A 15,977-nucleotide genomic window follows, 5' to 3' on the forward strand; every position below is an offset into this window, starting at 1 on the left:
CCGGGACAAGGGGAGAAAAAACAACAGGTTTTAATAAGGAAATGTGAAACGTGGGATTAAGAAGAAGGCCTTCCAAAACCTTGAGGCGAACTGGGGACCTCTGTCAGAAACCATATCTTGAGGAATGCCGAAGACTCGGAACACATGATTAATTACCAACTCAGCAGTTTCCTTGGCAGAAGGTAACTTAGTCAGAGGGACGAACCTGGGGGAACCCAGGGGGTTCAGGTAAAGGGTGAAGGAGTCCTTGAGGGCGGAGGTGAGAAGATTTGCCCTGGCAGCACACAGGGCAGGCATTGACGAAAGTGGCAACGTCTTCTCTTATGGTAGGCCACCAGAACTTACGCTGGATGAACTCCAAGGTGCGACCTACGCCCGGATGACAGGTGAGGCGAGAGGAGTGCCCCCACAGAAAGACCTGAGTCCTCACTGCCTTGGGGACAAACAACCGATTGGCAGGGCCTCCTTTCGGGTCCGGTTCGATAGCTTGAGCTCGTCTCACGGTATCCTCAACTTGCCACGAGATCGGAGCCACGATCTTAGCAGCAGGAAGGACAGGCATGTCCGTGTCATCTCGAATGGCAGGAGCGTAGACTCGGGACAGGGCATCCGGTTTGAGATTCTTCGACCCGGGCCGATAGGTGAGGATAAACTGGAATCGATTGAAGAAAAGAGACCATCTAGCTTGTCTAGAGTTCAACCGCTTCGCCTGCTGGATATACTCCAGATTTTTGTGGTCCGTGAGCACTTGAAACGGGTGAGAAGCCCCCTCGAGCCAGTGTCTCCATTCCTTCAATGCCATCTTAACCGCTAGGAGTTCACGATCCCCCACATCGTAGTTCCTCTCAGCCGGGGTAAGCCGGTCTGAGAAGAAAGCGCACGGATGAAGCTTCTTGTCTTCACCCCTCTGAGACAGGACAGCTCCAACACCAACCTCTGAGGCGTCTACCTCCACCACAAACGGTTCATCCGTAGTCGGTAGTATCAGGATGGGAGCAGAGAGGACGCGCTGCTTGAGTCCTTGGAAGGCCGTCTCAGCTTCTCTTCCCCACAAAAACCTTGCATTGCCACCCTTGGTTAAAGCTGAGAGAGGGGCTGCCACCAAGCTGGAGTTCTTGATGAACTTGCGGTAAAAGTTTGTGAAGCCCAGGAAACGCTGAACTTCCTTAACAGATTTGGGGGTGGGCCAATCCGCTACCGCCCCTACCTTCCTGGGGTCCATTTGGACTCGACCGGGTTCCACTACAAATCCCAGGAATTGTACTCGGGATGAATGGAATTCACATTTTTCCGGCTTAACGTACAGATGGCTGTCTAGGAGGCGTTTGAGTACTTGTCTGACATGCTTTGTGTGTTCTTGAAGAGAGCTCGAAAAGATGAGGATGTCAACCAAGTAAACAAACACAAATATGTTAAGCATATCCCTAAGCACATCGTTTATGAGCGCTTGGAACACCGCTGGGGCGTTGGTCAGGCCGAAGGGCATCACCAAGTATTCATAGTGACCAGTAGGCGTGTTGAAAGCGGTCTTCCACTCGTCACCAGGTCTGATCCGCACAAGATGGTATGCGTTCCGCAGGTCAAGCTTAGTGAAAACAACTGCTTCCTGGAGCAGCTCGAAGGCTGTGGCCATAAGGGGTAGCGGGTAACGGTTACGGACGGTTATGGCATTGAGTCCCCGGTAGTCGATGCAAGGACGTAAGCCACCGTCTTTCTTGGCCACAAAGAAAAACCCTGCTCCCGCCGGGGAGGTGGATGGACGCATGAGGCCTGCTTCCAGAGCGTCCTTGATGTAGGTATCCATAGCAGCTCGTTCGGGTGGAGATAGGGAAAAGATCCGACCCCTGGGGGGGCAAGTGCCCGGAAACAGTTCGATGGGGCAATCATAAGGTCTATGGGGTGGTAGCATGGTGGCCCTCTGTTTGCTAAATACCAGTTTGAGGTCATGGTAACACTCGGGAACTCGGGTCAGGTCGATGGATTCTAAAGACTCGGGAGTAGAACTCGGGGAATTCGAGAAAATACAAGTAGCTTGGCACGTAGGACCCCACTGCTTGATAGTGCCCACAGACCAGTCGATGTGAGGGTTATGGCTGTGAAGCCAGGGGTATCCAAGGACGAGAGGGAACTCGGAACAGGAGATCAAATGAAAGTTCATCAATTCCTGGTGTTGTGAAACTGAAAGTCGCAAGGAGGTAGTGACATGAGTGACAAGTCCAGATCCCAAAGGGCTTCCATCCAATGTAGTAACCCTCATGGGGTCACTTAGAGGTTCAGAGGGAACGCCATTCTCCTTCGCCCAGACACCATCCATGAAGTTACCTGCGGCTCCAGAGTCTACCAAGGCTTGAAGGTGAAGCTTGTGGTTGTCCCAGGAAAGGGTGACTGGAATGAGCAGACGGGAGTTGGACGGATGGGAGGAGGTTGTTTCCCATTACAGTTCTCCCCGGTCTGTACGGGACAGAGCGTTTCCCTGGAGCCCGGGACACGTGGAACGGAAATGGCCCGGTTTGCCACAATATAGACAGCGTCGCTCCCTCATCCGGCGGTCTCTCTCAGCCTGGGAGATACGTCCAATCTGCATGGGTTCCGGTGGAGCCAGCGAGGATAAAGGTGGGGACTCGGAGCTGGGACTGATAGGGGCTAGAGGTCTACGGTTGAGTTCTCTCTCTCTCAGACGCTGGTCAATGCGTGAGGCCAACTTGATCAGGGACTCGAGATTGTCCGGTGGTTCCCGAGTGGCCAGTTCATCTTGGATAGTGTCGGAAAGGCCTTTCAGAAAGCACACCGTGAGCACCTCGTTGTTCCAGCCACTCGCTGCTGCTACCGTGCGGAACTGGATGGCATAGTCCGTCACGCTGCGCCGACCTTGGTGGAGAGTCAGGAGCTGTTTGGCTGAGTCAGGACCACTGCTTGGGCCTTGAAACACTCGTTTGAATTCCTCAGCAAAGGCAGAGTAGCTGGCACAGCAGGAATTATGGGCATCCCACACAGCAGTAGCCCAGGCCAGGGCTTTTTCCGACAGCAGGGTGATGATATATGCGATCTTAGACCGGTCGGTGGGGAACGACGAGGGTTGCAGCTCGAAGGAGAGAGAACATTGGGTGAGAAACCCTTTACAAGCACTTGGATCACCTGAGAACCGTTGGGGAGGTGGAAGACGAGGTTCAGCCAGGGGATTAACTGCCATGGGTACGTGAATCTGAGGTACTGGGACGGGAACTGTTGCCGGGGTAAGTCGATCAGATATCTGCTTTATGGACGTCAGCATCTCCGACAGAAGATGAGAATGTCTAGCCATTAAGGCCTCTTGCTGAACCAGGGCGGCTTTGTGGCGTTGGACAGTCTCCTGGTGGTGGGACAGCATGGCAACAAGGTCCTGGGAACTGGCTGCCTCTGGGTTCATTTTTGGCTCTGTGTTTCAGTCAGGGCCCGGTTACGAACCCGGGTCTCCGGAGTGAGAAACAGTCACTTAACCTACTGAGCCACGAATAGTCGGCAGAACCCAGAAGATGAGGCAGACACAGCAGTACTTGAGACGGTGTATTTAATGAAGTAAAAAGAGAAGTCCTTCAGGAAAACATGTGACTCCACAACCTCAAAAGGAATTCCACAAGAACAAAGGTAATCCTCCAAGACAAAAAAGGTAAATCCACAAGGTGGTAGGAATAGCATAAAAAGCCTCAAAAGATACTCAAAAATAAATAAACAAGAACAAAAACAGAATTCCACAAGAGAGTCCACCGGGATCAACAAGAGTTCACAGAATACTAGGGCTGGGTGCTAACATACAAACACAGAGCAAAGAACTGAGGAAAACTAAGGGTTTAAATACAATCAGGGGAAACGAGGCACAGGTGCAAATAATAATGGGGATCAAGGGAAAACAAAAGGTCAAAAAGCACAATGGGGGCATCTAGTGACCAAAAACCGGAACAACCCTGGCCAAATCCTGACACTAGCTGAATCAGATATGCTAAATTAGGGTTGGACTGAAAACCTACAGGACAGTAGATCTCCAGGAAGAGGGTTGGGCAGCCCTGGTCTAAGGTATCCGGGATGATGCTATTGACGTGAGCCATGACCAGCCTTTTAAAGCACTTCAAGCACTTTGTATGCATCTCTGCATACAAATCTCTAGAGTTTTTTCCCCCTCTGGTTGCACATGTGACATGCTGGTAGAAATAAGGTAAAATGTATTTAAGTTTGCCTGCATTAAAGTCCCCAGCCACCAGGAGCACTGCTTCTGGATGAGCATTTTCTTGTTTGCTTATGACCTTATACAGCTAGTTGAGTGCGGTCTTAGTGCCAGCCTCGGTTTGTGGTGGTAAATAGATGGCTACAGATAATATAGATGAGAACTCTTTTGGAAGATAGTGTGGTCTACAACATATCATAAGGTACTCTACCTCAAGCGAGCAATACCTCGAGACTTCTTTAATATTAGACATTAGGCACCAGCTGTTTTTGACAAATAGACATATTATCCGTGTCGTCATTCAGCCACGACTCAGTGAAACATAAGATATTACAATTTTTAATGTCCTGTTAGGAGGATGGTCATGATCGTATATCATTTGTATATTGTGTGTAGATTGATGAGAATTAGTTTTTATTTAATACATTTTAGAATAAGGCTGCAATATAAAATAAAAAAATTCAAGCGGTCTAAATACTTTCTGAATGGACTGTACATACTATCTACTACTCAATGGGGGGGGGGGCATGTACAGCAACAACACCGGGACAGTAGTGCTTGACAAGCAGCTCAATGTAAGGTAGTTGCAAGTTAAGAAACGGACGGGAAAAAAACAGCTCAATAGAAACCATCTAACCTATAGCAGAGCTCTTTCGACACACCCACTCCTTTCCACACACCCACTACTATCCTTTCGACACACCCACTCGCTGATACTCTGGTTGCCATATTTGGATGCAGCTACACCCTTCTCCTTCTGGGGAGTGCCAATATGGCCGACCGGTGGCTTCAAAGCCTCTCATTGGCCAATACATAGCATCAGAAATCCAGCTTGTATATGCTAATCCTCAACACAGGGGCCCCTCAGGGGTGCGTGCTCAGCCCCCTCCTGATCTCCCTGTTCACTCATGACTGCACAGCCAGGCACGACTCCAACACCTTCATTAAATTTGCCGATGGCACAGCAGTGGTAGGCCTGATCACCGACAACAACGAGACAGCCTATTGGGAGGAGGTCAGAGACCTGGCCATGTGGTGCCAGGACAACAACCTCTCTCTCAACGTGATCAAGACAAAGGAGATGATTGTGGACTACAGGAAAAAGAAGACTGAGCACGCCCCCATTCTCATCGACGGAGGCTGCAGTGGAGCAGGTTGAGAGCTTCAAGTTCCTTGGTGTCCACATCACCAACAAACTAACATGGTCCATGCACACCATGACAGTGGTGAAGAGAGCACGACAAAACCTATTCCCCCTCAGGAGACTGAAAATATTTGGCATGAGTCCTCAGATCCTCAAAAGGTTCTACAGCTACATCACTGGTTGCATCACTGCCTGGTATGGCAACTGCTCGGCCTCCATCCGCAGGGCACTACAGAGGATAGTGCGAACGGCCCAGTACATCACTGGGGCCAAGCTTCCTGCCATCCAGGACCTCTATACCAGGCGGAGTCAGAGGAAGGCCCTAAACATTGTCAAAGACTCCAGCCAGCCACCCTAGTCATAGACTGTTCTCTCAGCTACCACACGGCAAGCGGTATCGGAGAGCCAAGTCTAGGTCCAAGAGGCTGCTAAACAGCTTCTACCCCCAAGCCATAAGACTCCTGAACATCTAGTTACCCCCCCCCCCCCCCCCCCCCCCCTCCACACCACTGCCACTCTCTGTTGTAATCTATGCATAGTCACTTTAATTAACTACCTACATGTACATACTACCTCAACTAACTGATGCCTCCGCACATTGACTCTGTACCGGCACCCCCCTGTATATATTGTTGTTTTTTGACTGCTGTTCTTGAATTACTTCTTACTTTTATCTCTTATTCTTATCCGTGTTTTTTGAAACATGTGACTAATAAAATTTGATTTGATATTATAATTTGTGTTGACTGACAGTAAGGGAAGAGGAGGTAGGCTATGTGAGTGCACTCAGCTGACTGTATAAAAATGAAAGGGACTAGTGAGTGGAACACACAGTGTGGAATGTGTGGATTCCGTTTAAGTTAGCCATGCTTGGTTAGAAAGCACTGCTCCTAGCTTGAGGAAAACGCTTAAGCCGTTGTGTGAAAAGAGAGAGCTGGAGATTCTGGGACCTCGGCAGACAACCTCTTTGTAAAAATGCCCTTTGAGTCACAGATCTGGAAAGTGGTTGAGGGAAGTAGAAGGAAGGGGAGCCATTGGAAGGAAATAGAAAGTTGTTTACACGTTTAGGGTTGAATCAATGTTGATCCTCTATAGAAGCACTTTGGGGTCTCCAATGCCTCTTTTTCTTTTAGAATTGAGCCCTAATAGTTATGATGCTGTTTCTCCTCTGTAGGCTACAACATAAAGGCATGTGTTTTTTCCAGTCTCTCCACTCTTTCCTCCTAGGGATATTGCACATTCTGTTTGGCAAACCACATGCAATTTCCCTCCTTAGTTGATATTGGTTATTATCATTATGAAGCAGAACAAACAATCTTGAGCCATTGCTTCGAAGTCACCACAGTAGACTTTGCAGAATGCCTGCAGTTCAAGGCTCACTGTACATAATGATAAAAGAGACTCTTAATGCCTGGCTTTCCCCCAGCCAGCCAGCTTCTCGTATAACCACGCTTCTATCCTTTTACTAATTGGTCTGTCCTTTTCAAATGTACAGTTTTCTTCCCCTTTCCAGCTGTTGAATGTGGAGGGACAATAGCATTCCTCAGTGGTTTAATCCCAACGTCACGCCTCACTCAACCCCAGTGGGGAATAGAACTAATGAGCCGACAGCCACTAAGCCATAATGGAGACCTATTGCACGTTTGTGCCACAAGAAATCACCCGGGTGCTCTGGCTGGATCTCTTTGTTTTAAAGGAAATGCAACGTGCTAAATTCATGTTTTAATGTGCTGTTCACTGTTTAATTCATTGGTCATATTTTATTTATCCTACTGTTCTTCCGCTTCTAAAATATAAGACCACCCCAAAAAAAAACATTCCCTCAAAATCCACTGTGGTGTGAAATTATATTAATAGAAGCGTTTGCATTTTTATTTACTGCTGTGCAGTGCAACCAACCATGCAGTAAACTCAGTGGGGCCAATACTATTTAATTGAATCAGAAAGTACTGCTTTATGCCTCTTAATAAATCAGAGAAAAAAGATTGCAATAGACCTCCTTTTAGTCTCCAATAGCACAATCCCACCATTAGGCACAGTAAACTAGAATCCAGCTGAGTCCTCCAATCAGGACAGACCAATCAGCCAAACGCTGTGTGGTTATAGCTAGGCCTGCAGGTCCAGGTGTTTAACCTCAATCTTAGAGGAATTAGCTTCTACTGTTGTGGTCTGTTCTGACTGCCCATATCCAGTTATATTAAACGTGCCTGAGGAGGATACTGCCCTCCGAGGCACTGGATCAGTCTGAGGGCAACCAAGAGTAGACCAAATCATTTATTTGGTTGGGTTTAATGTGTGTGTGAGGTGACAGTGTGTTTCTGTGCGTGTGTCTATGTGTGCATGCTTTAAGTACACATTTTAAAACTTTTGGATGCATATCTGTGAAAAAAATATGTGCTTTTTCTAAACAAGCTTATTTATGAATGAATTAATAAAAAAATATCTATGAATAATAACACGAGATGAGCTCTTGAGCAGAGTAAGTAATTGATGATACATCTCAAAGATCATGAAGAGATGCAGTTTTAAAAGGCTTATTTGTAAGTGGATGACCTGAGTCAGACAAACTATAATTTTATTTGACTTCCCTTTAAATAATGGTACATGAGGGAAACTTTTGGGAAAAGTCTAAAAATAACGATTACACAGGGAACAATATCTGAACAGTTACTGAACAGTTACAGCTCTCTAGTCTCTACGTGATCATGTTTACAAGCACCATGGTCAGGAGATCATTTCGTCTTGTTCCCAACCTGTTAGCTTCACTCCCTTGCACTAAAGCAAATAAGTCAAAATACGGTGACTCATAGCCAAGCCATACAATCAACAGCTCCACTGTAGCAAAATGAGTGCGTGGACACCAGGCTGCAAGCATGTGAAGAAAAAGCTCTTAGAAAATAAACTCTCTCAGTTGGCCTGGGATGCTGCAACATTTTCAATGATTGGGTGGCAGGACTTCGCTCTAATTTCACATTACAGTCACTACTCACTACAGGCTGTAAAAGAGCCTGCTCTGGGTTTGTGTCATGTGGTCTGTATTGATGGCTGGCCGCTTCTCCCTCTGCAGAAATGTCTTCTCTTCATGCTGGAGAGGCATAAACAAATAGGTGGCCAGGTGAGTGAACCTGCCGTAATCGGAGGTTAAATATTAACTTGAAAGTGAAAGTTGCTAGGGCAAATGGGCAGAGCCAAGACAGCAGCACATGGATAAGGCAACTATTCTGAGGCAGTCTACTGCTTCCTTCTGCTCCTTTGAGCAAATATCCTTTGAGCCCTTCTTTGATACTGTAGCTCACATGAAGACCTCCTCCTGCCCCTTGGATGTGGTCCCTTCAAGACTACTTAGTATCCAAGATGGCGTAGCAGTTGGACGTGTGTTTGTCTTGTCCCGTCTTGTCCCATGTAAATAGTCGGTCTCATCGTTTTTTCCCGGATATATTTTGATCTCACTTTCCATACGATCTAAATATACTTTCCTGCAACCCGCCCCACCCAATGTGGTACGATTGTCATACGTTATAACTGGAATCTCCATCAGAAGCTAGCCAGCTAACTAGCTAGTAGCTAATAGTCACTGTTAGCCACGGCTAACGGTCTTCACCTTTAGCTCGGTCACCAGCCAGCTTTAGCTCGGTCAATACCTGTCAGTCTGCACAGCGCGATATCGGACTGCTTTTCTCCACCACATCACTGGATTCCTGCCCGCAAGCTCTGGGCCATTACACCGGATCATCGCAGCTAGCTAGTTGCAACCGAGTGGCCACCGCTGGCTAATGCCTCTGTCCCGAAGCAAGCACCAGTTAGCCTTGTGCTAGCCTCGAGCTAGGCCCATCTCCCGGCTAGCTGAAGAGGTAGAGACGCTATTTCGTGGGCTACAATACCTCTTTTTCCAATTGGCCTGAACCCTTTATTACCGACACGGTGCCCTGCCGATCCATCACGACTGGTCTGCTGACTTAATCGTCCAATGTGGTTTCAACAGGCTTTTCCGTTGCGTTGTCCCTGAAGACCCATCTGCTAGCTCCAGCCTGCTAGCTTTTTGAACGGTGTGCCTCCCACTTGCCTAACATAGTAGCGACTACCGAGCGGCTCCCGGACTCTATTGCTGCTCATTGGAACCTATGATCACTCGGCTACACATGCCTCCTTCTAATGTCAATATGCCTTGTCTTCTGCTGTTTCAGTTAGTTATTGTTTTATCTCACTGTAGAGCCCCTAGTCCAGCTCAACATGCCTAAGATAGTTATTTTGTCACACACCCCACACATGGGGAGACCTCACCTGGCTTAGCTGGTGTCTCCAGAGATGCAAGCTCTCTCATCGTCACTCAATGCCTAGGTTTACCCCCATTGTACTCACATCCTACCATACCCTTGTCTGTACATTATGCCCTGAATCTTTTCTACCACGCCCAGAAATTTGACCTTTTCATACTCTGTTCCCAACTGACTAGACGACCAGTTCTTATAGCCTTTAGCAGTCGCTTTATCCTACTCTTCCCCTGTTTCTCTGGTGATGTAGAGGTTAACCCTGGCCCTGTAGCCCCCAGCATCACACCTATTCCCCAGGCGCTCTCATTTGTTAACTTCTGTAACAATAAAAGCCTTGGTTTCATGCATATTAACATCAGAAGCGTTCTCCTTAAGTGTCACACCCTGACCTTAGTATTCTTTGTTTTCCTTGTTATTTTGGTTAGGTCAGGGTGTGACATGGGTGATATATGTGTTTTTAGCCTCGTCTAGGGGTTTTGTATGTTTATGGGGCTGTCACCTTTCTAGGTATATTGTATGTCTATGGTTGCCTCGATTGATTCTCAATTAGAGGCAGCTGTCTATCGTTGTCTCTGATTGGGAACCATATTTAGGCAGCCATATTCTGTGGGTACTTTGTGGGTGATTGTTTCCTGTCTTTGTGTTCTCTGCACCAGATAGGACTGTTTCGGTTTTGCCACGTTTCTTATTTTGTTATTGTGTTCATGTTTAGTTTCACTTATTAAACACCATGAACTCTAACCACGCTGCATTTTGGTCCTCCTCTCCTTCGACGGAAGAAAGCCGTTACACTAAGTTTGCTTTATTCACTGCTTTAGCACACTCCACCGACCCTGATGTCCTAGCCGTGTCTGAATCCTGGCTTAGGAAGACCACCAAATATTCGGACATTTCCATCCCCAACTACAACGTTTTCCATCAAGATCGAACTGCCAAAGGAGGCGGAGTTGCAGTCTAATGCAGAGAGAGCCTGTGGAGTTTTATCATATTGTGCCCAAACAGTTTGAGCTACTACTTTTAAAAATCCACCCTTCCAGAAAAAGTCTCTCACTGTTGCCGCTTGTTATAGACCACCCTTAGCCCCCAGCTGTGCCCTGGACACCATATGTCAATTGATTGCCCCCCATCTATCTTCAGAGTTCGTACTGTTAGGTGACTTAAACTGGGATATGTTTAGCACCCCGGCCATCCTACAATCTAAGCTAGATGACCTCAATCTCACACAAATGATCAAGAAACCTACCAGCTACAACCCTAAATCCGTAAACATGGGCACCCTCATAGATATCATCCTGACAAACTTGCCCTCTAAATACACCTCTGCTGTCTTCAACCAGGATCTCAGCGAACACGCATTGCCTGCATCTGTAATGGGCTTGCGGTCAAACGACCACCCCTCATCACTGTCAAACGCTCCCTAAAAATGTTTTCTAATCGACTTGGCCCGGGTATCCTGGAAGGATATTGACCTCATCCCGTCAGTAGAGGATGCCTGTTTTTTTCTTTAAAAGTGTTTTCCTTACCATCTTAAATAAGCATGCCCAATTAAAAAAATGTAGAACTAAGAACAGACCAGCCCAAAATCATCCTGTGGCATACTGCATTAGCATCGAATAGCCCCCGTGATATGCAACTTTTCAGGGAAATCAGGAACCAATATACACAGTCAATTAGGAAAGCTAAGGCTAGCTTTTTCAAACAGGAATCTGCACTAATTCCAAAAAGTTTTGGGACACCGTAAAATCCATGGAGAATTAGAGCACCTCCTCCCAGCTGCCCACTGCACTGAGGCTAGGAAATGCTGTCACCACCGATAAATCTATTATAATTGAGAATTTCAATAAGCCTTTTTCTAAGGCTGGCCATGCTTTCCACCTGGCTACCCCTACCCCGGCCAACAGCTCTGCACCCCCTGCAGCAACTGGCCCAAGCCCCCCCCCCCCCCCCCCCCCGCTTCTCCTTCACCCAAATCCAGATAGCTGATTTTCTGAAAGAGCTGCAAAATCTGGTTCCCTACAAATCAGCTGGGCTAGACTATGTGGACCCTCTCTTTCTAAAATGACCAGCCGAAATTGTTGCAACCCCTATTACTAGCCTGTAATAGGGGTTGCAACAACCTCTCTTTTGTATCGTCTGAGATGCCTAAGATTGGAAAGCTGCCGCGGTCATCCCCCTCTTCAAAGTGGGAGACACTCTAGACCCAAACTGTTACAGACCTATATCCATCCTGCCCTGCCTTTCTAAAGTCTTCGAAAGCCAACTTAACAAACAGATCACTGACCATTTCGAATCCCACCGTACCTTCTCCACTATGCAATCTGGTTTCCGAGCTAATCATGGGTGCACCTCAGCCACGCTCAAGATTCTAAAAGATATTATAACCGCCCTAGATAAAAGATAGTACTGTGTAGCCGTTTTCATCGACCTGATCAAGGCTTTCGACTCTGTCAATCACCGCATTCTTATCGGCAGACTTAATAGCCTTGGTTTCTCAAATTACTGCCTCGCCTGGTTCACCAACTACTTCTCAGATAGAGTTCAGTGTATCAAATCGGAGGGGACCTCTGGCAGTCTCTATGGGGGTGCCACAGGGTTCAATTATCGGGCCTACTGTTTTCTCTGTATATATATCAATGATGTCTTGCTGCTGGTGATTCTCTGATCCACCTCTACGCAGACAACACCATTCTGTATACATCTGGCCCTTCTTTGGACACTGTGTTTACAAACCTCCAAACGAGCTTCAATGCCATACAACACTCTTTCTTTGGCCTCCAACTGCTCTTAAATGCTAGTAAAACTAAGTGCATGCTCTTTAACCATTTGCTGCCCGCACCTGCTCACCTGCCTTGCATCACTACTCTGGACGGTTCTGACTTAGAATATGTGGACAATTACAAATACCCAGGTGTCTGGTTAGACTATAAACTCTCCTTCCAGACTCACATTAAGTATCTCCAATCCAAAAATACATCTAGAATCAGCTTTCTATTTCGCAACAAAGCCTCCTTCACTCATGCTGCCAAACATAACCTCGTAAAACTGACTATCCTACCGATCCTTGACTTCGGCGATGTCATTTACAAAATAGCCTCCAACACTCTACTCAGAAAATTGAATGTAGTCTATCACAGTGCCATGCATTTGTCACCAAAGCCCCATATACTACCCACTGCTGCGACCTGCATGCTCTCGTTGGCTGGCCCTCGCTACATATTCGTTGCCAAACCCACTGGCTCCAGGTCATCTATAAGTCTTTGCTAGATAAAGCCCCGCCTTATCTCAGCTCACTGGTCTCCATAGCAACACCCACCCATAGCACGCACTCCAGCAGGTATATTTTACTGGTCATCCCCAAAGCCAACACCTCCTTTGGCCGCCTTTCCTTACAGTTCTCTGCTGCCAATGACTGGAATGAATTGCAAAAATCACTGAAGCTGGAGACTTATATCTCCCTCACTAACTTTAAGCATCAGCTGTCAGAGCAGCTTACCAATTACTGTAGCTGTACACAGCCCATTTGTAAATAGCACACCCAACTACCTCATCCCCATTTTGTTATTTTTTTGTTGTTGCTCTTTTGTACCCCAGTATCTCTACTGGCAAATCATTGTCTGCACACCTCTCACTCCAGTGTTAATGCTAAAATATATTTTTTTGCCGCTATGGCCTATTTATTGCCTTACCTCCCTAACCTTACTACATTTGCACACACTGTACATATATTTTTCTATTGTGTTTTTGACTGTACATTTGTTATTTGTCGCACTGCTTTGCATTATCTTGGCCAGGTTGCAGTTGTAAATGAGAACTTGTTCTCAACTGGCCTACCTGGTTAAATAAAGGTGAAATAAATAAAAACTATAAAAACCAACGTTATGCCTTCTGTTGGCCTTTATATTATGTCTATTGTAACTAGCTCCCTGACTTTTGGCTCCTTTCCAGCCTATTTTAACTGCTCTGGTCCAACCTTTCATTAAAAAGCTCAATCTAGACCCCTCCTCACTGAGTAATTATGTACCTCTCTCTAAACCTCAATTTTTAACCAAGATTTTTGAAAAAGTTGTTTCAAGCTGGTCTTAATTCCAGTCGGGCTTCTGCTCATTTCACACCACGGAAACTGCTTAATTGAAAATCAACAATGACGTTCTGTTGGCTGCCGTTGCCAGTAAATGCTCTATTGTAGTTCTTTTGGATCTCAGTGGCGCGTTTGATACTATTGATCATTTACATTCTTGTTGACCGGCTGGAGAGGTGGGTGGGAATCTCTGGTGTTACCCTCGATTAGTTCAGGTCATATTTATGTGACAGACCTTTCTCAGTGAGCATGGGTGGTTCAGTATTGTCCCCAGCACCTATCCTCTATGGTGTCCCTCATGGGCCAATTCTGGGCCCCGTCCTTTTTCTCCCTGTACATGCTCCCCCTTGGTGACATCATCCGCAATCGTAACATTGAGTTTCATTGGTAATGCGGATGACACGCAGCTTTATTTACCTGTCAGACCCAGTGATCAAGCTAGCATAGCTACCCTTCACATGTGTCTTGCTGACATCAAATGTTGGATGTCTGACAACTTAATGATAAGAAACCAGAGGTGGTTTTATTTGGCCACCACCTTGCTAGGACCTAGATTAAAAATAACCTTCACCAATGTAAATCCTACAACCAGAAACCTTGGTGTCTTCTTTGACCCTGACCTAAACGTTTAGCTGCATTTAAAGAAGGTTGTCCAGTCATGCTTTTATCATCTAAAAAATATAGCTCAAGTCAAGTATTTTATTTCAGTTACTAATCTTGAGAAAGTTATACATGCTTTTATTTCCTCATGCCTAGATTGCTGTAACTCTTTGTCTAAATGTCTCTGTTTGAAATCACTCCATCGTCTACAGTTAGTTCATAATACTGCAGCTCGGCTTATAACCGACACGAGAAACTGTAACCATTTCATAACCGATTTAGCTTCTCTACACTGGCTACCGTTCATTTTCAAAAATAGATTTTTTAATGTTATTATTCACGTTTAAGGCTAAGCTCGGTTTAGCCCCATCCTATTTCTCTGATCTTTTATCTCTTTACGAGCCAGGATGTAGCCTGAGATCCTCTGTCAGGGCACTGTTGACCATTCCAAAGTCCAAGTTGAAAAATAAAGGAGACATTTACCATTAGAGCCCCTAGACTTTGGTATGGCCTGCCAGAGATCAGGCTTACAGGTTCAGCCAGTGCCTCTTTTTAAATCCCTGCTGAAGACACATTTTTAAAAATAATTTTAATATATGATTTCAATATACAGAGTGATTTGAATTAACAATCTTGTTTCATTCTTCTACCTCTTGTCTATGTTTCTTTGTTGGTACTTCTATTTTAGTTTATTATTTTATGATGTGAGCACTTTATTACTTATATTGAAAGCGCTATACAAATAAAGTTATTATTAGTATTATAAATAATTTGTCACCTAATACATCTCTTTGTTTTCCTCTCGCTCTCTCACTCTCACTCTCTCTCACTCTCTCTCACTCTCACTCACTCTCTCTCACTCTCTCTCACTCTCTCCCTCCTCCCTCTCTCTCCTTTTCATTCTCTGTTTCGCTTGTTCTCTCTCTCTCTTTCTTTGTCTCTTTAACTAAACATCAAGAAAACTGTCTGTTGGCCACAGGAATAACACTATGCATTTTTTATTCAGCCTCATGGTTGGGTTATATTGTACATCCATGTCTTCCATGAATTATATATATTCTCTTTATTTCTTTATTAGTTGGCTGTCTCAAGCCCTTATGAAACTTACTGTGTAAAAAGTTCAGATTACATATTTGCTTGTACAGCATTTACATCACCTTGTTGGTATTGAGATACTCTGCTTGTGATTTTTTACTTATATTTTACTCTTTGAGGCTGTACATTACGGTTGAATAATTACAATCTATAGAAGCCTATATTTCGTAAAAACCTTGGACTGCTTTGGTAGCAACACGTTTTTTGCTTACTACCTCACCCTTATGTTTCACTAGAAAATGCTGAAGCAGGGATAAAAACAACAGTCAGTATTTTAGCAGGTTAAAAATGTCAGCATTTGAAAATGAACACGACACACTTTGTCAGCTTTACTTACATTGTGGATAAACATACCCATTTGGATATGGTCGTAATGAGAGAAAAGAAGCTGCTTTGAGTCATCTCCTGTCAGCTCTAATTGAAGAATGACCTTGAGTGTCAGATGTCTCTGTATCCGGTGCTGTGGCTGAAGGCCTTTGGTTAATATAAAGCACACAACCACATAATACTCTAAAAGCTTTGATTGTTGTCTATAGATATCAGAATATACTATAGCCTACCCTGTGCTGCTATTTGACTGTAAAATACACC

The sequence above is a fragment of the Oncorhynchus mykiss genome, chromosome 8 (assembly GCF_057628025.1).
Source record: "Oncorhynchus mykiss isolate SJ-2025 chromosome 8, ASM5762802v1, whole genome shotgun sequence".
NCBI lineage: Eukaryota > Metazoa > Chordata > Actinopteri > Salmoniformes > Salmonidae > Oncorhynchus > Oncorhynchus mykiss.